We start from the raw sequence: 26887 nt of genomic DNA, 5'->3' as shown, positions 1-26887 counted from the left end.
ACATTACAGAAAATAAATTCCATTTACAACTGCAAAGGCGATCTGTTTAAACGCCAGTACTAAAAAACAACGCAAATTCAGTAAAAAAATATTCCTTAAATAGAGCTAAAACTCCTGTATCATAGCAATGTGTTCCTTCCCACTGTTCTTCATGAAACATTTTTTTCTTTTTTTAATTCTGGAAAAGTAGCACATACATTTGGGGTTGTTTGTTTGTTTGTGGGGGTTTTTTTTGCAATGTTAAAAACCAAAAACTGATGCAGTTTTCAAACACATAAAACAGTGTCAAAGTATGCGTTACTGAAAACCCCAACCCTTAAAGGCACAGGAACTCCATAGAGGCTGGGTGCAGCTGCACTGCTGGTCAGATATACCATGCACGGTTTGCCAGGACAGTGCAGGAGCAGATTCCACTGCCCAGGTGAACAGTGAGTTCTCTCACCAAGTGCTCTGGCAATGCCCTGGCCCTGGTTCTGCTGCAGGACTTAGTGGCCAGGGCTCTCTGCCACCTCCATGTGTCACACAAGGAGGAGACTGAACCAGTCACCTCAGCCCATTTTATGGTTTGCATCACATCAAAGCAAAAAAACCACCATTATTAAGGAGCAGCAAAAGCTTGACCTCGTGTCTCTGCTTAAGCAATCTCTATTGCTGCTGCAAATCCAAAATCCAAAACTGTTTTCACGATAGTGACTCAAACCTCTCATTTACTTGCCTGTTTAAATATCTCAAAGCTCTGTCATATTGTAAACTGTAAAATTTTCTCCCTTCCTTTTTTACAAAACCAGATATTACACTGAAGAATTCTCTTTATTTTTTTCTCAGCAGGATATATTTTCTGCTTAGCAGCACAGATTTTGCATGAAGTAATTCATGGTTTTCAAAATATTAATTCTAGTGTTACATATGTCCAACACAAAGTAAGATGAATCAGAGACAGTTTTTCCCCCCCATTCCTTTCTTTTTGTTATTGATTGCTCACACTCTGGAAAGGTATCAATTGAAAGCACAGCTGAAGAACATCCTCAGCTCGTGGACTGGCAATGAGTTTGGTCACCCAAAACCCAAAACTCGTGGAGTGGCAATGAGTTTGGTGCAGCCTCCTGTCACACCCCTCTGCATAGCCACCTACAGCCTCCCTTCTCCCTCCACACAGCACCAAAATACCATCATTTAGCTCCAGAATGGAGGGGGAAGTTTAATTGTGCACATGCTGAACTCTTGGGTACCTAAAATCAGGTATCTTGTTTAACCTTCCTAAGCTGAAGCAGCTGCAGTTGAGGTACACCCCAGTTTTCCAGGCTCTGCAAAGGAAACACATGCCAGCTACACTACACTTTGCATTACAGACATCTGTCCAGCAGGAGCTAGCAGCTAAATCTCCTCCTGCTGGCCAGCAAACAGCTGGCAGCTGGCAGCGATTTCTGACTGCTGCCAACTTGGGATGAATTAGAAATGATGGCCTGGAGGCAAAATACTTTGTATACCACTGCAAACACCTTAAACTACCTCATTCTTGCATTTCTGTTGTTTCAGTTGCAGTGCCACTCGATGAAATGAATTTTAAAAAGTCAAGAGCATCAATATATGAAAGATAAAAGCCAGGAAAAATCCTCCCACATGTCTTGTTATCACACCACTGAGTTCACGAGCCACTTGGGAAACTCTCAGGTGTTGACGTGTGTTCACACTGATCTGCTTGCAGACTATTTTTAATAGGCTTTTGGAGCATAGCTTTGAGGAGTTTTTCTCTTGCATACCTAATAATTTTGTAGCATAAAAGGAAAAGAAATGAAAAGATGCCTGCAAAGAAAGCAAGAATGTCAAAACGGCAACCAATTCACCTGAAAATTAACCTTATGCACTACTCTTCATCTCCTGCTCCCTCACTGCACTTCTCTTTATTCCCCCAAGGGGAAGTGAGAGGATTAAAAGTCTCAAAGGTGAAGGAATTTGAACTTAGATTCATTGCAAGAATGGCCCAGGTTGCTGCAACAAAAAATCTGAGAATACCCAGAGATAAGAAGAAAATTCACTACCTATACGAAAATACTTCCATGAGAGAATATCTCAAAAGGCGACTAAGGACTTCAAGTGATGACTTGACTATAAATAGAAGAATTGAGAAAAACTGGCACTGGGTTGTTGCAGAAGTTTCAGAAGCCAGGAAGAAAAAGCCTGAGCCTAACAAAGAAAGCAGAAGTAAAAAAAAAAAAAAAAAATCTGTCTCTTCAAACTTTGTTCATTTATTTAACTGTCTTTGCAATCTTTAAGGGTTACATTTTCCATAAACCCTTTCAGCATTTCAGATTTTCTTTTACTTTTGCAGTATTAGCCTTCCACTAATACATGCATTTCTTTTGGAGAGAACAATATTGAGAGGTCAAAACTGGCAACAGAATTTTCTTATTAAAGCCTGTAGGGCAACACTAAATCTGTTGCTCTGGACCACAGTGCTACAAATACTTGTAAAAGGTTAGATATTCATCACAAAAAGCTTTGTGTTTTTACTTAATATTGTTAGCGTAAAACCCATGAAGCACACCGTGGTATACATCAGCTCAGCTGTAATGGAGCTCAAATTGTGATTCATGTATATGGATTGCTTGTCGCATTTGAAATATTAAAGCTCATCTTCTAGTGGTCTTTGGAGGTGACAAAAATACATGATTTATGCTTCTCTCTAGGCTGGTGAGGTAGTTTGTTTTTCTTTTAAAAAGGTGTACTTATGGTCTTTAAAATGAGACTTGACACAGCATAATTATCACACACATATCACCAGCTTCCATCTACCTCAGCTCACACTTTGCACCAACAGAGACATCTGGGCTTTCAGGAGGGGCTGCTGTGCTGAAGGGTGGGCTGGCTTGGGAAGGGACTGGTGCCCCACTGGGTTCCAGTGGCTCCTGAGCAGCCAGGGAAACTGGGTTCATTATCAGTTTCTGATAATGAACTCTCCTTGTCGGAATCTGTGCTATTGATGATTCTGAGATTGTAGAAAGTCTCTGTCTGTCAACCCCACAGCCCAAGAAGAAGCCATAATTGGTCTGTGCTGGTTTCCAGGTTGTTTATTCTGTTTATCTCTCACATGTTCTGCTGCCCTGCCCAGCTCTGTCCTGCAGGGCAGCGTGTGGGGCTCTGCCCTCAGTGGGATGTTACAAACATTAAATACCAGAAACTCCCTGGGCTGGATTTACAAGAACGTGCCAATATCTGTCACCTACGTTGGACAGTGTGTCCCCAGCCTGAACCAACAGAAAAATGCCAACACCACAGTGAAACATGGAGGGCATGAAGAAGGAGAAAAAGGACAAGGCACACCCAATTTCCTCCATCTTGTCCCCTTTGGACCCCTTATCTAGAATCCTAAAATTTTACTTTTGCACCCGTGCCACACTTAATTATCACTGATATCAAACACTCGGAGCTTGTAATTAATCCTGTAAGATTGAAAACTCTTTTTCAGCTGTCTCCATGACTCTAGTGCAATAAACAGAGTGTGTGAGCTCACAGGCAATAATAACAGATAATACCTGCCATTAGTTGTGCCAGTGCACTCAGCAGTGAATGAGTAAAACACAAGGAAAGTGCCTCAGTGGAGCTGCCTGCTTAGCACCTGGCAGGATCACCCCATACCAGCCAACTAAATGGTGTTCAACCAAGTAAAGAGGTTTTCTCATCTGCAAATGCACTTTACAACTGTCCAAACCTCTTAACTCTCTTTATGCTTGATTTAGAATCCTATTACTAAATATCTGTAATGTTAAAAGTTGACAAGAAGACACCACACCTCAGCTAGAGCATCTCTGTACTGTTGTCCTCCCCAATAAGTCACAGCAAACCAAAATAATTTCAGCTGTAAAGAAGGCACAATACCTATGAATGGCAATGGGAGTTTTGTCCATTCAGCCCAAGGTGAAATGGATCTATTTTTTAAACTGGTAGTCCTGTAATAACTATGAGGGAACAATTTTGAAACAAAGCAGTCTCTGCCTCTGGAATTGTACACCACTCTTTCCATGCACTTAACAATAATCCCCTTACACATTAGTATTGTCTCCCCTGTTATTTGGGGCTTCATTTTCAGTTTAACTACTGAAAGACAGTAAAATACACATCAAAACAAAATAAAACGAGCTATGAAGTGTTCCAGAGCCATAACAGATTATGTATTTTTATCATAATCAATTACTCTATTTGCAAATATCTCCCAGTTACTCACTTCCAGTTGGGGACTATGCCAAACTAAATTAGAATTTTTGGGAACTCTGTAGGGAAGCAAAGGCAGAAAATCAAAAAGAGGGGAAAAAACCCCAGCTTTGCAGAAAGCTCTGATGTCTAATTCATGATTATTAATATGGGGGAGGATTCCCCTCCCCTCTTTTTATTCAAGCCAGTACTATGCATTGACTTGAATGGTATTAGACCCTGGTCTACATAATCAAGATTTTTAAAAATGTGAAATCTAACAGTATTACTATTTAAGTAATGTCAAATCTTAAAGTACGTTCACAAGCTGATGGAATGATATCAGTAAAGTGTCCAAAACAGCAGAGAACAGCAGTAGTGGAGCATGAGACAGGTCCTAAAATTTCAGCCACCTTCTGCTTATGCTAAAATGAACACATGCCATTTTCACTTCACTGACTTAGCTGCCCCTTGTCCATTATATTTGCTTGCTCTCCAAATTCTCCCTGATTCTGCCCTCCCCTGCTCTTATCTCCTTTCCACTGTCAAACTCACTTAATTTCAGCTCCACTTGCCTCTCTGTATTTCCTTTTCACCCTCCCATTGCCTGTCTTCTTTCTCATACATCTCATGCATCTAACACACCCCACACCTGGTTTTCACCTTTACCACAGGCTTGGTTTCACAGATTGTGCCCCAGAACCCTCAGGGAGCCATGGAGCACCAGGCACAGCAATTCCCCATGCACTGGCAGCAGCTCAGCATCCCCAGCTGCCTCAGTAAGGAGAGAATAATTACTGGCAGCAAATGTTTAGGCAAGCCTTAAAGCTGCTTACCAACGACTGTGCACCAGGAGCAATTCATCTCCTCCAAGGGTGCCCATTCAGAGGCAGGGAAAGAGCCCAAAACAAGAGCAGATAAGCCAAAGAAAAACGTCCCTTTCAACAAGGCTGAGAAATGCTGCCTTAATGTCGTTAAGGAAGTAACCAGTGAAAAATGCCTTCATAAATTAGGGCTGGTGCAGCATCACCTGGGAATCCAAAGGCAATAAAATAGCTATCAATATAATAATATCAGGAAGTATTATCACTTTTATTATGACTTTTAGAGCATCATTAAAATGGTGCAGCCTCTTCCTCTCTGCACAGCATAAAAGTGCTTTACATTGATATACCCACTTTATGATTATCAATATTCCAAATCTGCTTTGTGACTATTTAACTGCTGCTCCAGAGATGGAAACTGTACAACTATCAGGTTAAACAACTAAACAAATAAATATTTTAAAGCACACATTCACATGTCAATCACACTTGAACAGTCATACTTTCCAGTGCAGACCAGCCCCAAACAAATGCAGCATTCCTGAGAAGAACAAAAATAAAAATTCAAGGGAAGGTTCCTGGACTTTATTTCTACAGTATTAAGCTTAAATACTTTCACCATTCACACTCAAGGAAGCAACTGATTATTCCCAAAAGGAGATCACAACATTTTGTGACTTGTTTCTCAGCTACAGTAGTAAACTGCCCAGGAACATGGTTGTTTCCTAAAATCCTAAAATTAAATATTTTTTTAGGTACAATACAATCCCTATTCCATCCTCGTTATTGCTTACTATAATGCACAAGTCGTCAGCCTCTTTACTTAATGTTATGGTTTTTAGCTGAAAAAAAAAAAAAAAAAAACCCAAAATTAAAAAACAACTGATTTCCATAGCCTAAATTTGCAATGATCTGACCAATTTCTGACTCTCTGGAGTCAGAGAATTTCATCTGGAGTCTTTTTTGGTCATCATTCCTCAAAACAACAATCCTATTTTGAAAGGCAGCACTCAGCCCTTTAAAAATCTTGCTGTTCAGATGATCTAGTGTCCCCCTCACTAAGAAGTTTTTTTCCTTTTATTATGCTCCTAAATTCTGCTTCTCTCTAAGGAAAACTGAAAATTTGCAGTTCCAGTCTCCTTTGTGCTTTCCATCATTACACTGGCAAATTATGTGCACTGGTGTGGTGGGATGGTCCCAAAGAACCTTGAGATCTCTTAGGATAAAACCAGTTTATTTATATTAAAGCTCTCCTAAAATATAATTTCAACCAGTTCAAAAGCTGCCATTGACATGTTAATGTCAAAGAAAATAGAAGTAATGTGGTGTTGTGCTTAACATAAAGGAATTCTTTTCTTAACCCTAAGTGCATTCATTTGATAAATACATTAATAGAAAATGTTCACAGACTTAGTACTTTTTTATTAAATGTTTGCAGCTATAGCTCTTAGGGATGGTTGATAACTTATTCATAAGGTATCTCTGACAGTTGCAAATAAGTTATTTTAAAAAATACGCAGCCAGAATTCACATATGATAACACAGCTTAAGAGAAGGCAGATTAAAAATAATCACAGAAAGCAGAATAAAACATTTGGGGAAACAGGTTTTGGCTAACAGCAGCAGCTCAGTCATTTGCTCCAATGTGCCAAAGCAACTAGGAAAAACAAGTCAAAATTCTGCTTGTACTGCTGTAGCAGCTGCTGTGATGTTTAGAACTAACTGAAGTTTAAAAAGACTGCTTTATCTGGGATTACTCAAGCCTTTTAATTTTTCCTTCTAATTACTGTTTGAAACTATACTGATATTTCTATTTAGAATGCACAGCAGCAGAACAGGCTACTAAGGAGTGTGCCTGAGTGGGTGTAAGGATTTTTCTTTAAAGACACTGCTGAATTTACTCTTCCCCTCAGTGGCTTATGAGAGGCCATGTAGCAAGCAAGCAACTCATTTTGGGAGTCTGCCTGGCCAGCAGGATTCGGGATTTTACCCAAGTCAGCACCACTTCCCTGGCATTTGGACTCCATCAAGGCAGATCAGTGCCTTTGAGGACACTGCTGTAAGGGATTCTTGGATTCTGAGCAACAGTCATTACATCCTCTCATGGACATTATGGCAGAGAGGTTCTATGACACCCCCAGGTATTTTAACATAATCAAGAATACCAGCAGCTACTTGAAAATTTTTGTATTTCAGGGAAACAACCTAGTGCCATTCAGAAAGGAAAAAAAAAAAAAAAAAAAAAAAAAAAAAAAAAAAAGGCAATGATGATTGCTGCCCCTTGAACTGTATTAAGTGCTCTGAAGAGAGCAAGATGGAATGACAAGAAACCCTGAGAAACTGCTCGATTCTGAGGCTTCAAACTGACAGAGGGTAGCTTTAGATTAGACACTGGGAAGAAATTCTTTCATGTCAGGGTGCTGAGGCAGGAGCAGCACACCCAGAGGAGCCATGGTGGCCTGTTGGAACTCAAAATGTCCCTCAGACATTTTTAGAGGTTCCAGGCCCTGGTCAGAAGCATTTTAGACCCTGGCAGGCAGCTGGAAACAGCTGTGATTTTGAGTTTGAGCCATGGAATGAATTACCAACTTTGGAGGTGGAACAGTCACAAAGGGTTTGATAGAATAGTAAAAGTAGTTACAAAACAGAGGGGAAATTTTTTTGGTATTGTACAGGGGGGTTTTAGCACCTGTCCAGGGGGGTTTTTACTTTGTACATGGGGGTCAGAAGTTCTAAGATGGAGGAAAGTGGGTTGATCCTGTTCTTCCTCCTTCTTCTTCCTTACCTCCATGTTCTTGGTGATGTTGGCACTCACAGATTGGTTTAGAGTAGAAAAGCACCATTTAATATAGGTAATAGGCACTGGGGAAAAACTGTAACCATGTAACACGTAATGTACCATATAAAAGACAGCAGCAGCCCTGGGCGGGGAGAGAAGAAGCAGTCGGGGTCAGAGAGGATGTCAGGGTGTGTGTGTGCCTCTGCCTGAGCTGTGAGCAAACCACAGCAGCCCCAGAAGAAAATCTTTTAGATAACTTGCAATAAACTGCCTTGAGACCAGACAACAGAGACTGCTGAGCCTTTCTTTGGAAGCACAGGTTGGAGGAGAGACTTTTCCACCACACGAGACCCCAGACCAAGCCCAGGGGTCTCACAGTGCCCCATCCCTGGAGGTGTCCTAGTGGAAGAGGTCCTTCCCATGGCAGAGGGTTGGAAATGGGTGCTTCTCCTCCAACAGGAGAAGCTGTCTGTTCTTTGCAGAGTGGTACCCAGGAGTTTTCAGGGGTCACAGAGCTATGGCTGCATCCCCTGAGAACAGCACTACATCCTAAACCAGCAGGGATCTGTGCTCTCTCTAGCCACAGTCAGAACCATGCCAATATTACCAAGGACTCTGCAGCAGGGAACAGCTAAATTCAGTCAAAGGTAAGAGAGAAGCTCAGAAAAGGAATGCCATTCCAATATAATGCATTTTGAAAGCTTCTCTTATAAAAATATTGAATTAGAAATAAACCCATGTAGCTGTAAGTCTCATAATGATGTTAGGGGTTTTTTGGGGTTTTTTTTCATACATATTTTATCTTAAAAACAGCTCCAAAATTGCTGTTCTTTTTATTATTTTTATGAAAGCTGTTGTGTTCAATATTTCACATTATAAATGCTTTCATCCATCAGCCATATTTTTTCAAAGTTAGTAAGTAATCATACTTGGACATGTTATCTTTTCCACAAGAGAAGTTTTCTTAAGGCTTCTCTCCAAGTGTTAATTTAGGAATAAATAAACATGCCAACAGATGTGATAAGTAAAATGTTGGTGTTCCCAAGGTTCATCCTTGTAGATATAATAAATGCTTGCACAGGTATTGCAACATGTAGCCAATAAAGAAAATATTACTTAAATTCACTATAATAATCATGTTTGGCAGTGCAACAGAAATTAAACAGTACAGAAAACATGCAAAAACCACAGGGTTTTTCTGTCCTCCCTCAGGTATGATGTATAATTTTTCCAGAAAGCAGGAGATCCTGCTGAGAAGACAGTGGGGGAAAAAAGACTTGTCACACAAGGTGTTTGTGGGACCAGTTCTTTCCACCAAAGATGGTTTGATAAGCCAAACAGGAAATTGTGAGCTGTCCTGTCTGCCAGCACAGCACACCTCCAGGCCAGCTCTGAGCTTTGCAATTGGTGCACACGTGGATTTGGCACTTCTCCATCACCCCCACGCTGGAGCCCAGAGCAGTGACAGGGCTCTGATGTGAGGAGACTCCCTCACAAATCCATGCAGACCCACAAATATGTAAATATCTGTGAAACCTGCTCCCTTACAGAAGAGCTCACCAGTGCAGCACAATTTGCTTCCCTGGGACACAGAGGGACCTAATTGCTTTCCTCTGGCAAGAATCCAGGATAGAAACCTCACCAAACCACCACAGGGAAAGGATACTATATATTTATTATATATATAATAAATCTAACTGGACTACTCTCCCTTAGTAGTGCTCTCCGTTATTATCACTCTTCCACCCATTTTTTTTCTTCAAAGGCTCTTAATCCACAAGAATTCACTCTAAATCTACTTCATGCTTAGCTGTAAGAGTTACCATTACATAAGTCTACTGCAAATAAAAGGTTATGCTGCTACTGCTCACAAATATATTACTGCCCATTAGAAAACAAAGCAAAATAATCACCTCATTCTCAGGAAAATAGCTCTGTTCCCTAGAATGACTGCTCCTGCTTTACTGCATAAATGTACTCCTGAAGCCAGGCTTGCTTTGGCTTTGATTTGACTTTTGAAAGGAACTCCTGCATCTCAGCAAGCACTGATGAAATAAATTCTGCTATCCAAAAAGGAATGCAAGATTTCTGTAACAGATTCACCTCCTTATTTATTGCTATTTTTTAATCTTTCCAAACACTCTGAGAGATACCAGTGGATGCTTACACAGAGGGAGGGTGGAAGGGAAGAGGCAAGGGAAATGCTGTTTTTTTTCTAATATTCCATTTACCTATATTAGCCAAGCAGTACAATACATTGAAACAACTCTATCCATTTTCATTCAGCTCATACCTTAACTTTTCAACCCCCTCCATCTCATTTTACTAATGGCTGGGGTTGAACAATAGATTATTATATCAAAATGAGCAATTCTTTCTTCATGCTGTTATACTGAGAGTAATTATATTAAATATCTCATTCCATCAGCATGTGTCTTATGCCACCATTCACCATTTTTCTTTCACTCACTATTTTATGCCCAATACTTTTAACCCAGTTTTTGTCCTTCTATATACATCCTGCCATATTGACTGGTTTATTCTTTCAAATCCACACAGATGCTATCTTCAAATGATAAATTGTAGAAGGCTGCCCATGTAATTGATCTAGAATCCCTGTGCCCACAGCAACATTTTATTGTGGCATTTTGAAGGATGCTGTAGCCCTCTGAAAAATTAAATGCTTATGAAAACTGTATGGGGCTTTTTTGGGGTAGTGTCTTTATCGGGTTTGAAAAAACCTACAGCCCCTGGACAACTACTAGTCTATAACGACTGTAATTATAATGACTTTTATAATGACCTTAAGTATATATTGTTATAATAAATGAGACAGATGCTATGTTAGTAGCAAAAATCATATCAAATTAATACTCCACAATTTTGCACTGAAGTGAAGCAATTTTTTCACTCAAGGACTATTTGTGCAGCACACAGGCTACAGAACAACATTGTCCCATGCTGCCAAACACCGACTGTGCCTGATCTTCTCTATTTATGGCCTTCATTTTCCTAACTATTCTCTTCACATATTCTCAGCAATTCAGCTGTTTCCATCACATCTTGTCCCCTATCCAGCTCTGCTGAAAAATCCATGAGGAAGCCCTGAAGTGGCAGACTCATCCCCATTGCTGAGCTGGCAGCAAAGCCTCCTCATTGCCACATAATTCAAACCAGGTGGTTCCACACGATAGCAGATTTATTGATTTTATTTTCATGGGTCCAGATTATTCCCTGTTAATCAGGTTCCACAGAGGATAAAGACAAATATCATATTCAGATAAGGAAATTATGGATCATTGCAAAACAGTTCCTTTCTGAGTATCCCTCAAAGCTATGCTAAATGTTTTTGTGTTCCACATCCTTGCTATGCAATCTAGTCTTAGTGTTTAGTCTTCTTAAATTTAATTTCATCTATAATGTAAAAATAAACAATGAAACATCAGCAGAATAAAACCACCTAATTTTAGATATTATAAATATTTTTCCCTATAAACACAATCTTAATTGACATAACTGAAAAGTGCAAGATGCATCTCACATTGGCAAATAAGATAATCAGGTGTGATTTATAGCACTAGTTACTAAAGGAGGCATTTCTGGTTTGGAGATTGCAGCAGTACTGCATTCCTTAGGCATAACCCAAGGTGAAACAATTAAGAGGGGATTGGGGGGGAATCCAACAGCTGATCATAAAAATATTCTTTACCTGCAACCTAAAGTCCTGCCTCAAAAGTTAGGATAAATTTTAATTGCTTTGCTTTTGGCTATGAAATTGAACAGGTGATTTAATGCTTTCCCCTTTGATAACATAGTCACATGTTCAGCTGCAGTTAAAAAAAAAAAAAGAAATTTGAACACTCACATCCTTAATATTTCACTTTTAGTAACCCTTCATCTAAATTACTACACAACCCATCATCATAGGGTGCTTTACAATATGTGTTTTGGATACATTTCCTTTATCAGTGTCAGCTACGGAGGAACACATTCACAGATCCCCTTGAGTTCCACCAAGGCAAGTGGTCAGAGCACAAAAAAAAAAGGTTGGAGCAGAGAGGTGAAGCCAGTCCTTGCCAGCCATGGAAGCTGTGAGGGATGTGCAGCTTGCTCCATGCTTTCATGGGAGACCTGGAATGGGCACGTGCTCTCCTGCCAACAAGCTTCCTGAGCTTTCCAGAAGCAGGGTTCGAGTTTGTAGAACACAGCACACCTTTGGGAACAGAGGTCAGGAGCAGAGGCAGCATTATATTGCTAATTGTGATATTGAATTACTATTTTATTGCCAGCATCATTACATAAGTTTCAGAGAATGTTATCAGCAATAAGACCCAATTTCAGCATGGCCACAGCTGGCCTTTACCAGTTCTTCCAAAAGCCAGCAGAATTGTGGTAAAATTGTCCTGTAAAATACAGGACTGCACAGCAGGACAGTGGCAAGGACATACTTCAGCATAGGTTTAAGTAATGCTTGTGAAACTTAGCATAAAGCCCAGAAATGGGCTTTGAACCAACTTACTGAATAGTCTGTGTGTGTGTATGTATTTATTTGTACACCTCAGAGGAAAGTGAATCAACAAAGATCTCACCCTGAGGGAAGAGAAAGAAAAGGAGGGTCGAATGAGCATTACTGATTCCTATTGCTGTGTTCTGACTCAAATTTTTATGCTAGATTAAACTTTATTTCATAGCAAAATAGTGACTCTTAAATTGCTGTTGATGAAACCTTCATGTATTTTGTCTCTGCAGAAAACCATTATGAAAACCATGTGAGATTCCATTATCAATATAAAGATGGAAACTTCTATAGATATCTTATGCATTTTCACCATCTTGATTAAGAAGCAAATTCTGGCCTGATTTCATTTGTCATTCTACATTAGTTGTAAATAAATGATAAAAAAAAATAATAAAGACAGCAAAACTAGACAAGCTGTGGATAGAAAGTCAATACCAAAAATCAATGCAAAATACTCCTCATCCCAATGGTTTCCAATGCTTTCACCTCCCTCCACATATATTTCAAGCTATGGTTCACTTTTTATGAACAGCAATGTAACCTCATCACATTGTGGCACACAGCATGAGGGCACCCACAGAGCAAAGCCAGACAGGATGCTCTGAAAACACACTCCCACTGCTAGAGACTTTGAAAAACATGAAGTGATAATTGTCAAAGCAAACCTGCTCCACACAGAATTCATGAGATTATATAATAAAGACCCTACTTTGAAGAGTCTCTGAGATTTTTCCTGCGCCAAAGTTCTCATTTTTGTAAATGAAAAAGGTTCTGAGAATACAAATCTCTCATCAATGCAAATCAATGCCTATACCAGCATAAAATGGGAAATATCAATCTGTAGCTGCCAAGTACAGAAGAGCTAGCAGGTACTGGAGGGACCTGGTCCCCCAACACACCCAGTTGCTGCAGAGTACTACACGAAGCTTAAATCCCAGACAAAAATGTGCTTAAAAAAAGTAATTAACACTTCATACTTTAGTACGTTAAGTTACACTGTTCCACTAACCTGTGCTCTGTGCATGTCCCTATCCCAAATATCCTTTCCTTTCCGGCACAGCAGCAGCAAAATAATCACCTCCAGAAAGGCAGTGACAAGGAAAACCTCCACTTTACCCACAAGAGGAATAACAGCACTTTTAGGGTTGCTGCAAACAGAAGTGAAGGGAGAAGCCACTGCCTCTATTTCCCTCCTTAGGATGTCTGCCCTTGGATGGAGAGCAAAGGTAGTGCCTCAAAAAGGTTGTGAGTAACAATGCTAACAAAATAGAAGACATTTTCTTAATGCTGGGAAAAGAGATGAAACTGAGCTTAAGAGGGAAGTAAGGGCCTAGATGTTAACATACATACATAGATATATAAATACATGTTAGTGAATAAGATGGACAGGTTAGAGCTCCTGTCGATGGGCTGTAACACAAGACTGAGATGACTGTAAACTGAAAAAAGCACAAAATATTACATTTCCACAACAGTCAAAACCCTTGAATCACAATTCAAAGGTGGTCATCCTTCTCAAAACAAACAGTTAGAAGAGCTCCTTCTGCTGAGAAAGTATAGAAAGAGAATTTCAGATTTTATGCCATTGTCACGTGTACTGCATGCCTTTCTACAGAAAAGAAAGCCTCATTTTACAGGAAAGAAAGCCTCATTTAAAGCAGACACAAGATGTTATAAACTGACTATAACTCCCCTTCCACATCCTCCTCTATTGCTCAGGGCAAGGAGGTAGAAAAATCAGGAGCCAAGTTCAGACTAGGAAGGGAAGATGATGGGGAGATTTAAATTGGTTCTTATTTTTTATTATCCTACTCTGATTTGATTGGCAGTAAATTAAATTTATTTCCTCAAGTCGAATCTGTTTTGCCTATGATGTTAATTGCTGAGTGATATCTCCCTGTCCTTATCTTGACCCATGAGCCTTTTGTTATATTTTCTCTCCTGTGTTGTTGAGGAAGGGAGTAATTAAGCAATTTGGCAGTCACCTGGAAAGTAGCCAAGGTCAATCCACTTAATTTACTTATTGTACACTAAGAATTTTATTTCCTTTAAAAAAAAAAGTAAGTCATTTTATCACCACGTTTGTTATGTCTTATGTACTAAAGAATGAAGAACCAGAGACACACTGATTATGGTAAGGCAAAATCAAGATTTTTCAAGTTTCCACTCCACTTAAGCCCTTAAGAACAGTGCTAGTAACTGTCATTTAACAGCTGATAGGTGCAATTTGAATTAATTATGCATTGTTTTTCATTAAGGTGAGTGAGGTACTGAAACCTTTTGAGTCATAAACCCATCATTGAACACAACTGCCAATTTTTTTGAGTCAATTCACTCAATGTTCTACAAAATCAAAGGAAAGGAGTGACTTCTATCTAGACTGCATTTCTGTTTCTGGGTGAAAGAAATGTCAAGAAAAAATTAGTAATTCACAATAACAAGACTTGTACACAGAGCACATGCTGCTTTCTCACAAAGCGTTGATATTCAAGATTTAAAAATAATTTTCTTAGAAGTCATCCACCTTCTTCTAATAAAGATCAGTTTCTCATCCTACTGTAGTGCTCTCACAAACACAAATAACAAAGAAGAAATAATTTACTGACACAATAGACTGACCAGCTTAACAAAGCTAAATATGTGTATATATATATATCTTCTCTTTAACAATTTTCTCTTTAACAATCAGCTTCTATTTACCTTCCATTTTTCACAGATCTTAACAACTCTGTTCCACATTTCCTTCCTCTTATTATCTTGACAGTCCTAAAACACCTCTTTTGTCTAATCCACAACCCTGAATGCACAAAAAGCTCCTCTTTGCTCATGCACAGATCTGAAGACACGTTCAGTCCATCCATTGAACCAACCTCTACTTATCTAACTTCTGTTCTTGCCTCATAAATCAGTTTCTACAAGCTGTTCATCATTTTTAGAGTGCTTTCTGAATAGCCTTCTATTTATTAATTTTACATTTTCTAACCTGACGTGTCACATGCTCTGAACTCTGCTTCTGAATCATCATAAAGATTTTTGAAGGGTAAAATCATATGCTGCTTTGACCTTGTTAAACTATCTCAGAACTGTTAAAACATTTTTAGAGAAAGCATGGAGGAAAAAAACCATACAGGAATAGTGAAATCACTGTCATTGAGTTACTTTTAGGTCTACGTAGGGCCATAAAGACTTCCCAAACAAAAGAAGCCAGATACAAATCTCTTATAAACACAATTACGTAGCATACAGTGGGCACTGATCCTAGGTTATACAAATCTTTGTGATGTTTTCCCATAGGTACTAGATTCTTATATTTTGATAAATCCCCCATAAATGTGCTATTAATTAAAATAAAATGAAGACACATCATCATGGATGATGGGTACAGGATATTTCCCTTGGCTTAAGGACAAAACCCAGTTCATGGGGTGCACTAGAACAGCTGCACACCGGATTTTCAGCTGATAAAAACCCAAATATTTGACATCCACACTGTTTCAAAAACTGGTATTCATGCACGTATCCATATACAAAAATTCAAAATAAATAAAAACAGCCCCTAGTTCCCCCATGGAGATCCAGGAGGGGCTATGTTCCTTAATCATGCTGTGTTTATCCTGTTTATTCAGGAATCAGTAACAAAAGATAGGCACTAACACAAGGCAGATAAGAATTCAAAAGCATCCAATTTCATTGAGTCACTGGCAGTTCTTAAGATTTGACTGGTAAATATCAAGGGCTTATCCAGGGTATCATTATCCATATGCTAAAATCTGTATTTGGTTATATGTTAGAAAATTAGTGTGTTATAATATCACATACTAAAACATCTGATCAACCATATTATTGGTGTAATAACAAAATATTTTAACAGTAATTCAAATATCTAATAACATGAACAGCTTGTTTCCGAGGTGACCAAAGTGAATCATATTTCTTACCAAATTTCCCTTAGGTATAGCCAGCTTATTACTGCTTTGAAAAAATATTTTTTTCTTCTACTGACAGCATCTCTCACTAGCTGTTCTCTGCTGTCAGTGTTGCAATTCATCAATGCTGCTTTTAATCTGCCATTTTATCTGGTGTCTGTGTAAATAAATACTGATTGTTGATGTCTTACAACCCACCCAAAAAGCCCAGACATCTTGAAGACATAAAGGAATCGATGGTTTGACAATAGCTATTGATGCAAGCTGATGTACAATATGAAGAAATATGTATTTTGGCTTGAAAGAATAGTCTCTCTGACTACTAGATTTCTGAATTAACCATACACCGCAGAAGACATTTCTTAACTCAAAAGCACTTTTGGACAGATATAATTGTCTTCGTTTCAGCAGGGGTAATTGTAAGCAGTTTTGTATCTGAAAGTAAAAAAGAAGAGTAGAGAGAAAAGAAATGAAGCCTGCCATGGCAAGGGCCACAGATGGCTGCAGAACAAAGCAATGATGTTCTTTGGAAAGAGACAGGCTCTCCAGCATGGCATCTTCCATCCAGCTGGACTGGAACATCCATCCAACTGGAGATGTTAGCTCAGCATTTTGATAAATCCCCCATAAAAGGAAGATACATCATCATGGATGATGGATACAGGGTATTTTCCTTGTCTTAAGGACAAAACCTAGCTCATGAGTTGTACTGAGAACACCTGAACAGCTCTCCCCTGCAGTGTATTATACCCACAAAGGCAAGCCAAGTTGTGCACAGCCTGGCGTTTGTTATCTTAGTTCTACTATTACATATAAAATCATCTCATTGCATCATTAGAGAGAAAAGCTGCACAATTAAAAACTATCTGGTTCACTGCTAGGAGTCTCCTGTTTGCCCCAACCAGGAAAGCCACTGCAAAAACCAAAGGAACAAAAGACAAAGTGCAGTAACAAACCCACCAGCCAGCATCCCACCATGAATCAACAAACCCCTGACACTCTGACTGCCCTTGCAGCAATGGAATTCACAGGAGCAGAGCCCTCCCAGACATGGATCTGACAGGGTGCCTAGAGTGCAAAACCAGCTGAATGCCAGCTTGGCTGGGATGTTCTGCCCGGTCTGAAAGGAGAGGAGAGCAGGAGCACAGCCATAGCTGCCCTTTCTCCTTCCTCACTCATCAGCCTTCATTCCCTCAGCACTGGAGAGCCTTGATGTTGGAAAGGATGGATAAGTATGATTGCCTGGCAAAAGATTTACGATAGTACAGCCAGGATGAAAACAATCCCCCCTACTGGCTGGACAATACCCTTACCTACGGATAAGTCCAAAAGTCAAATGGATTGTTTGATCTCAACCCCCAAAATATATGGTTAACCCCGCACCTGTAACCCTCCCCTAAAACATCAAGTGCCTGTAATCCCATTGGCCCAAGTCTTGTTCCAACCACCTTGAAGTCCCCTGATAAGGGGTCTCTGAGGGACCAGACGCCCTCTTGGATCTTCCTCTCCTCTTGGAAATCCCCTCTCTTGGATCTTTTCCCCTCTCAGGACCTCCACCCTCTCCTAGAGCATCCTCTTGTCTCTCCCCTCCCCCATCCTCTCAAGTCTTGCCACGTGCTGCATCTAGCAGCTCCAAACAAGACCTTTCTCCATCCGTAATAAACCTTATATCCTAAGAGCAGCCTGCAGAGATCTCTCGTCTCCATTCATCAAAGCCATCCAGGAGCCCAGCGTTCCCTACAGACTGGCGCCCAACGTGAGGCACAAGCCCACGACCCTGAGATTGAGTCTCATGCTCCCTACAGACTGGTGCCCAACACCTTGGGGCTGTGATGGCAAGAGGCTGCAGACCACCAGATTCCTTTGGAACAAAACATGATGTCTCAGACAAGCGAGGAGAACATTAGGCTAGCTCCTTCCAAATTTGAGAGAGAGATAAGGCAACCTACACCTAGACTCAAAGAGCTGCTTGGGAAATCAGTCTGTAAGTCTCCTCTGATGTCTGACAAGAGCCTAGACCATCACCATGGGCTGTAAAAGCACTTCTGAACATCAGTCTGTCCCTGCCCACGTGTCTCAGCCTTAGAGCTCAAAGAGACACCCTCCCTGCAATGCCTTATAGGCAGTGACAGCTTCTGAAAGCACAGAAACAAATGGTTTTTACACTGTGAAACCATTCCACATGCAATGACCAGCCCTTTGGTAAAGTGTATTTGCCTCTGTGTTCAGATGCCATTTTCACCATCAGCCTCTGAAAGAAAAAACTCTGCTCATTTGTAGAAAAGAGGGAGGTAAAGACTAAAAGCTTCAGCATTGCCCAGTCCTTCACGCTCATGCACTGCCATTATTGCTTTTCCTCCGTGGCACAAACAGATGGGGGAATTTCTCTCTTCACAGCTGGCAAGTTCTCAAATTCTTAAGCTGACAGAAATTTGTGTTTAGAATACAGACCTAATCTTGGATCTTAATCTTTTTAAATAAATGCCACTATACACGTATGACAGCAGCTGGGGAGCAGCAATATCCTGCTTTATTTTTCCACCTGTGTATTTCCATAGCTTTTCTTCTGAGGTTGTAAGGTTCACAGTCTACTGCAGCATGTGGTGCTATAGCTGTGGCAAAAAAGTATGGAAATATCGTTATACCACACTAATTTCTTCTTACCTGTTAGTTATGCCAAAAGTACCCATGAAAAAGAAAACATAAAAGATGTAGAGTCTAAATACAGGCACAATGAAAAATATTTATTCCCTGCCAAGCTTATATCCCCAGTTTGTACTGTTAGGAACAGTGAGATTGTCAGTCATTTTCAGACTCCTAAATATTTCAGAGAGCTTTCCAAAGACTACTGATATAACTTGGGAGTTTCTCCCTAAGGAATGAAAGCAGACAAATTTGGTACAAAAAAGCAGGAGATCAGGAATGCAGAACAGGCAGATTTTCAGGAACAGAGAGGTCACAAAATCTGACTTGCTCACAAATCAAAACAAGCAAGTAAACCTGGTACTAGAAATCATTCATTGGATTTGTGGGAAGTGTTTAGCAGAGATTGATGACTTTTTTTTTTTTTTGTTAAATAAACAGATTAAATGACAAAAATACAGTTTTGACTTACCAGAAAGTATTCATTACTTTACAGCAAATTAAGAAAGCAGAGCTGAGTTAATAGGAATAAAATCTTTTTTCAAGAGTGTGGTATTTCTGAAATAGCACTTTTCAGCCTTGCATTGCAAGGGAATAAGTGCCACACACAGAAGATGATGTGCAGAGGTCTGAACATGGGTCTCTGCCACCAGGAGACCATCCCAATCAGAATTTGGAGAAGCATAAATAAGGACAACATCAAAATCCTGTTTGAGGGGGTGTGTTTCCTCTCTCGGGATTTTTTTGTTTGCTTTACAGCACTCACCAAACATTTACAACTCTTCATCCCATTTCTATTTCATAACATCTTAATACTTGTTAATTACTCTATAAACAGCTGAAACAATGGCTACTGCTTCTGAAGAATTACTTTAAATGTAGTACCTTGAGATACATTTTATGATCTCTTTTTCAGAGATACTAATTCCAATGCAAATATGTGGAACCCCAACAGGTTTTATACAACTAAATAAACACAAGTCAAATTCTAAAATTTTTCTTTTATTATAAATTTTTTTTTTTATTATAAGCTTGGCCTTCTCATGACACCAAATTACAGCCTTTTAGAGCACACATTATTCAGGTGACCTTTTAGTTATTGTTTCTCTCCCAGGAGCAGGTTTTTTTTGAGCCCACAGACTCACCCAAAATTCCAGTCTCTCTAATACCCAACCCACACATTACATTGCTTGCAACATCAGTGAGCTTTTACTAAATTTGACAATAATTTCTCCTAGAAACAAACTCTTATGAATATTGAATCATCCCTTTCTTCCCCTCCCCCTGAGCCTATCTTCACAGGTTAATCTCACCCCTGTATTCTTCTTCCTCTTATCTAATCTATAGTTAAGAGTGTTTCTCAAAAATGTAAGACATTCCCTAAATCTAATGCCTAAAATGTGACTGTTTAAATTCCCTTGAGCAGGTCAAATGCAGGGCACTTGGGCAATTTCTATGATCAGGAAAGATCATAGGAATTTATTATGTATTTCATTTTGGAATATATTTTAACATGTAGAGTTTGTCACTAACTCAGTCTTTGAAACAAGTCATATGCAGAACAACTGCAGCAAACTTAGGCACAAAAACCTTTGTACATACACTCGTATGATACACAGCCTCAGGCATAAAAATCATAATTTATTAGGGATGCTTCAAAAAATATCGGCAGGAAAAAGTCAGAATTTCTAAGGAAGACTTTAAAAAAATATATGAATTAAGCAGGATGTTGGGACACCAGTAGGCAATCAAAGAAAGAGCTGTCCTGGTTCTGGGAACGAGCTCTCTTAGGCAATTAACTTTAAGGGCTAATAAGAGTCAGTGGGTTTTTTTCTTTTTGCCACACTTGTGTGACAGCAATTGATTTTCAGACTGGGGCTTCAGTAGGGTTTGGCATGTTTTACAACAGGAAACAAAAATTATACATCATAGGCATGGAGTTGTTACACCCTGGCTAGCCATGACCTTCCACAGAAGAAACAGAATTGCAGCAAGTCAAATAATTTGATTGTAGATACAACCATTACACAGAAAGATGCCATTATAATTTATATAATTTATAATTATATAATTTTTTTTTCTTCTGGCTAAAAGAGCCAGAAGAAAAAATAAAAATTCACGGGCAAGTTTTTTAATGAAATTTCTAATCCAATGGGAACTAATGATTAGCAGTGCATCAAATAAGTCTGTATATAATTTCTCCTCACTTACTCATTTTTTATGTTTCAGCACTAAAAAAGCATGCCCACTATATATGTGATGTTTCTCTTTAAAACTACAGGTAGTTCAACCATAGAGGTTCTTTTGCATGTCCAAAATTTAAAAATTCATAATCTTGTTACTAAAAATTATTTTAAAGTTAATTAAGGTGCAATAAAATTTGATTAACTACCATTATAAATCTGAAACTAAAATGAAGACAGTTCTAAATCAAATAAAATGCCTTATTAAAAGTTATAGCATTAGGTAGTCATCAATCTCCAGAAATAAAGAGGAGAAAACAGAAAGCTATATAATGTATATGAAGCCTGGAGTAATGTATATGAAGCCTATCATCATATGCTATTGACTGGGAGTAAATCAAAAGACAAAAACAGACTGAAAAGCTCATCTTTTTTTATAGTCATTTTTCTAAAGTCAGTTTGCAATTTTTTTAACCAATGCTGTAAATTTTTCAGGCTTGTTCTTTACCTCCAATCACAGCGGAGCCTCACTGGAGACAACATAAGGGTGAAGAATTTAAAAGCAACAATGACCTTACAGAAAATCTAGTTAAGTTATGAAATTAATCAAATTGTTGTGACCAACTCATCTTTTGACAAGTTGATATAGCACTATATATATAAAAATAAGCCTACAAAGAAGGTCTGGGATTCAGCAGAGCCAACTCTGAGTGCATAAGAAAGTTAACACAACTGATAATCCTATACTGAGCTCAAGAAAATAGAGATATAACTTCAACAAAAGGTTGAAACTGTTTGGAATGAAATTAAAAAAGAACATCAAGGATAAGAAGCACTTCAAAGAAGATATCAGGAGTAAGCAAAAACTTACAAGGACAGAAAAAGAAAGATTGATTAACAAGGTAAGGCAGGTGTCCTAAATGAGTCACACAATAAAAATAGCACCTCAGCTCAATCTTTCAAAGGAAAACAGACTGAAAGGCTGTAGTGAAAGGCTCATTTCACCTAAGCAGAAGAGAGGGATTAAAATACAGAGAAGATCTAGTTAAGGATTTATTCTCATACAGATTCAATGAAAAGTTAACTGTGTATCCCCAAACCTGGACAAATGTTCAATTTTCTCACAAGAATAATGCCACAAGGATGGGAACATTTTGCAGCATGCTCAAAGAGCCAGAAGAAAAAATAAAAATTCAGTGGCAAGTTTTTAAATGAAATTTATAACAAAGTGGGAACTAGTTTTCCCCATATACCAGTTAGTTTCATAAACCTTTACTCAAAAACTTTGTTCTTCGGGCATTCCTGCTCATCAGTGCTAAAGCAAAAATAACACTGGGGAATATTAAATATAAATACACACCAAGAAAGGAGAAGCGATAAACACATATTCATGGGATTTTGACACTGACTACAGCAGGCTTTGGAAGAGGCAGTAATCAAGGGCATGGAGGTAGGCTTGAAGCAGCATAAAAAGAAATAAATTCTCATTACTAATAGATCACCTGAGAGACATGATGAGTTACTTAGTAAGACAGATGACTACTTAGACAAGGGCAATATAGTGCAACTAATACATCTATGTTTGAATTAACCATCTGGCAGTGTTCTCTAAGAAATCTTTATTTAAAAGGCAGACAATGAGGAGCAATATAAGAATACATCATAGTGGGAGGCATGGAGTCTATGGGAGGCACTACAAGAGCATGTAGTTAAAAAAAAAAAGCAGTTCTAAAGATGGAGAAATATTACTAAGTATTTCAGGAACCAATCTTGGGATGGATCCTCCTTAATACATTCATTAGCAACCTTGATACCAGGCCTGGATTATGAAATGCAAAGATGATATAATTATGAGCATGGAAGAGAACAAGATCATCACACAGAGAATGAGATGACCTTGTGAGGTAGAAAACTGAATAGGGTGAAGTTTAAAAGCAAAAAGTACATCATGGCAAGACAAGCTAATGAGGATTTCTGCTTTAAACTGGAGGTTCAGCAGATTTACGAAAAGGAAGAGAAGAAAGCTGGTGGATAGAATGATTAAGAGGTTTGTTATCTACCAGCTGTAAAAAGGTCTAATTGATTTCTGGGCATATCAGACATTTTCAGTCAACACAGAGGACTACTTGGACCTCATCTGAAATAGTGGGGTGATTCCTGATCACCTGTTTTCAAAACAAAACTGTAAGTATGCCCAGAAAAGGGTTTCTGAGGAGATTACAAGAATGGGTAAGCAACTTTCATTACAAGAAGCAAGGAAACCCTGGTCCTTCCAGCCTAGTTAAGCAAAAATTGAGAATACATTTAAGTATATCTGATTATTGTTATACATAACCTTGGCTAGCTGTAAATATGGGCAGCATGCAAGAGGAATCCAAGAGCCATGTGGAAGCTGGGGCAGGGCAAGGACCCAGCAGTGCTGAAAGCCCATCACTGAGGGCAGTCAGAACCCAGGTGTGCATGGCCAGCTCTGCAACTGTGATGTGCACACCTGCAGCCTGGCTGTGAAAAGCAGCAGCAAGGCAGGAGAGAGCACCAACTATGCAAGCAACAAAAAATCATTCACATATGTGGTAACAATGAGCCTCTCACAGCAGCTCAAGAGTTTCTGGGCACAAAATGGGAACCCATTCTATGATTTTTAGTGATGCACATTTCCTCCAAGCAACAGCTTGGGTGATGTGATGCAACAGAAGAACCCTTTCACAACAGAAATATATCCCCATGGCAGCTGATACAAGATTTGTCTGCATAACCTGTTCAGCCATCAAGTGTCACCTTTTTGGCTAATGGTTTATATCAAAGCAAAGAACACACCTCATAATGTACATAACCAAGTGTGTAATGCTGCTCAGCAGGGAAATATCCCTCCTGTAACGCTGCAGTGGCTGCCTTATGCCTTGAGGCATGAGAGCTGATGATCTTTATCTTACCTTTCATAACTACAAATGCTACTATTGCTCATAAAATTATCCAAGCACTTCAAAAATTCAGCCACAATATTTGATTTGATGACCCTCTGCACTGAGGACTAGCCCAACCTCACTAGGTGTTCAATGGCTGACAAGTCATTTGTTTTAAATTACACCTTTATTTTCACATTGCAGAACGGGATTAGAATAACCTTCTGAATAAGTTTCACTACAACATTCATAAAAAAAAATAAAAAAATTGTGAGTAGCTAAGTAAACCTTGTTTAAGTGCTTGACTTTGACTTTTCCTTATGCTGTATGTCATAATAAATCCTCTCATGCAATAGATGCCAACACCTTCCCACCCAGAGCAGAAATGTGGAGGATGTGCAGAGGCAATGGCTTGTTTGGCTTTCCCCAGGAGCCAGCATTGCTCTCCCAATTTGCTGCAATTTGTCACCACTTCCCTGCTGCTTCAGAGCCCTGCGACACAGGAACCAGGTCTCAGGTCCTTGGGCCATGACACCTCTTGTGATAATCCTGAGCCTGAGCAGCACTTCTCCTTCAGACAAGTGCCAAAAGCTCCAGCTTAGCCTTAAGTCCTTCCATTTGTATTCCATTTTATCGGGTGCTTAGGTGTGAAGAATACCGATATATTCATTGTCAAAAGGCATCCTCACATCTTTACTTATTAAGTCACAGCACTACTCAAGACGCTTGTCTGAAGAAAACTCCTTTAAAATAAAACCGAAATAAAACCAAACCAAAAAAAAAAAAAAAAAAACCCACCCACAACTCTCTTTGGGCTGCTCAGAAGATAGATAAATAAATAAATAAATAAATAAATAACCCAACCCAACAGAATCAGTTATTAAAAAGCAAGTAGCTCACTCATCCTCCTACCCATCCTCTCTCCACACACAAAGCACTCAGGCTGACAAGACTTGTTCTGCTTTACATCCCAGAACATGACAAGGAAAAAAGGACAGATTCCAAACAGAATGAAAGCAGATATTCTCAATAAGCAAAGCAACATTTTTGAAAATTGATTTCTGAGTAAGATTATGTAAACAAAGCCAGCTAGGCTCAATCACACTTGCATATTAGTTACCAAAACAGCTCCTAAAAGGAGGTTCAAAGAATATAGGAGGTTTATTTTTGATATTATATTTTTTAAGTGTCAAAAAAATGTAGCTCAAAAAAATTTAGCTCAAAAAAATTAATTAAAAACTAATAACATTTCAGAGGACATAAATTGAGATTTTAACCCAAAATTTTAACCACCCTGCCACCACTTCAAACTTGTGCTGCCCTTCTAACCATTCTCTGTAGAGTGTTCTACAAAATGATCATCTGCCAAAAAGATCAAAAAGACACCATTTCTGTGCCAGTAGTAACATATTTAGGAGGTTGCTTGCTAGCAAACTGCCATGGCAACCACCTGGAGCACAGTGTTCTCCTGAGAAACAGTACGCCTTCCCTTGAGAAACAAAGGAATTTTGCAACAGTGCAGCAGAAAAGTAATTTTTAAACCAGAGAAGTTGACTGTAGAGTCCCTGATCTCCAGCATCGGGCCTTCAACAACTATTTCTTTACCCAAAACATCTGTATTAAACATCTACATTAAAAATAGTAGCTCTAAATACATCACAGCAAAACGCATGCTTTAGACTTACACCACTCTCCACTTCTGTATCTAACTTCACTTAGGGACAACAACCCAACGTTTTTTGGAAAAAAAGTCAGTAATAATGAATGCCACTTCAGTGCCAAAAATAGGTCAGGATGAAATGGTCAAGCCCCTCTTCCAGCCAAGACACTGAGCCTCCCTTCCCAGCTGCAAATGTAGCCTAAATTGAAAAATATAAGCTAGACTTCTTTCAGCAATTTAGAAATTTTATACCCAGAAATACCCTAATCCAATCTAATTACCAAGGGATGGAGGAAAGGAAAAGGAAAATATCAGCTATAGATCTCTCTGCATGTAAGAACATTTTTATGCTATGAAAAAATAAAAACACTGGAATGAGAGTTTTTGATGTCAAATTGACCAATAGCACACTTGCCTTAGCTCTGCTCTTTTCTACAGAAGACTGCACATAGTGATTAAGTCAACTTTTGAGAAAAAAGCAATTCTAAACTCATTTTATTTTGAAAAATAATTTTATATAATGCATTATTTTTGAGTGCACCCTATCTCGACTATCATTTTAGAAGACTTGCATGATTGTATTTTTAGATACCACCAGTGGCAGGGGAGGAGGGGAGGGGGTTGAAACACATCACTCTAAGAAATTTTCCCTTCCTTTGCTTTTCTGGCTTTCCTTCTGTTCTGCTTTCTCAAGGCTATGCGATGAAAAAATTACACAGATCATCTCAACCAATAAAAGGGAAAACAGTGAAGATAAGCAACACTGCTGACAATGGCAGACACCTTATTTTTCTGATATCAAAAAACCTTCCAGTGCTTTTAACTGGCAATTTATGAATGTCACCCACTGACATTCAACTTTTGTGCTTCCAGCAGACTCACTTATTGTCATGCTAATACTTTATTAAGATTTTTTTTCTTTTCCCCCTCTTTCCCCTAAACTTTAAAACCTTGCCTGGAATCACTGTGCAGATTTATGCCTTTGGTAACAAACTGGGACCCAAGAGCTGAACCATTCCTAGCAATGCCCACCTCCCTCTCCTTTTAGATTTAATTATTGCTGTTATGTTTTGCAAAGGGAAAACAACAATTTCTCTACCACTTTCACTTATAATGGGTAAAATATTTCTTACCCTTTTTTCTTTCCCTTGGTCTTCATTTAAAACCACAGTTCTACATTCTATTATACAGCTGCAGGTACCACAGATGAAAGAAGATTAATACATTCAACTAATGTGTTGACTGATTCTCTTACTAGTGTC

General features: G+C 38.9%; 1 protein-coding gene across 3 annotated transcripts in view; it reads right to left on the bottom strand.

The window, feature by feature from the left end:
• Positions 1-26887, bottom strand: part of NELL1 (neural EGFL like 1) — a 286520-nt gene that overhangs the window by 148266 nt on the left and 111367 nt on the right. The gene's annotated exons all lie outside the window — the stretch shown is intronic.

The sequence above is a fragment of the Lonchura striata genome, chromosome 5 (genome assembly GCF_050655825.1).
Source record: "Lonchura striata isolate lonStrDom1 chromosome 5, ASM5065582v1, whole genome shotgun sequence".
NCBI classification, from domain to species: domain Eukaryota; kingdom Metazoa; phylum Chordata; class Aves; order Passeriformes; family Estrildidae; genus Lonchura; species Lonchura striata.
The sequence above is the reverse complement of the archived record's forward strand: the minus strand, read 5'-3'. Positions and strand labels throughout refer to the sequence as shown.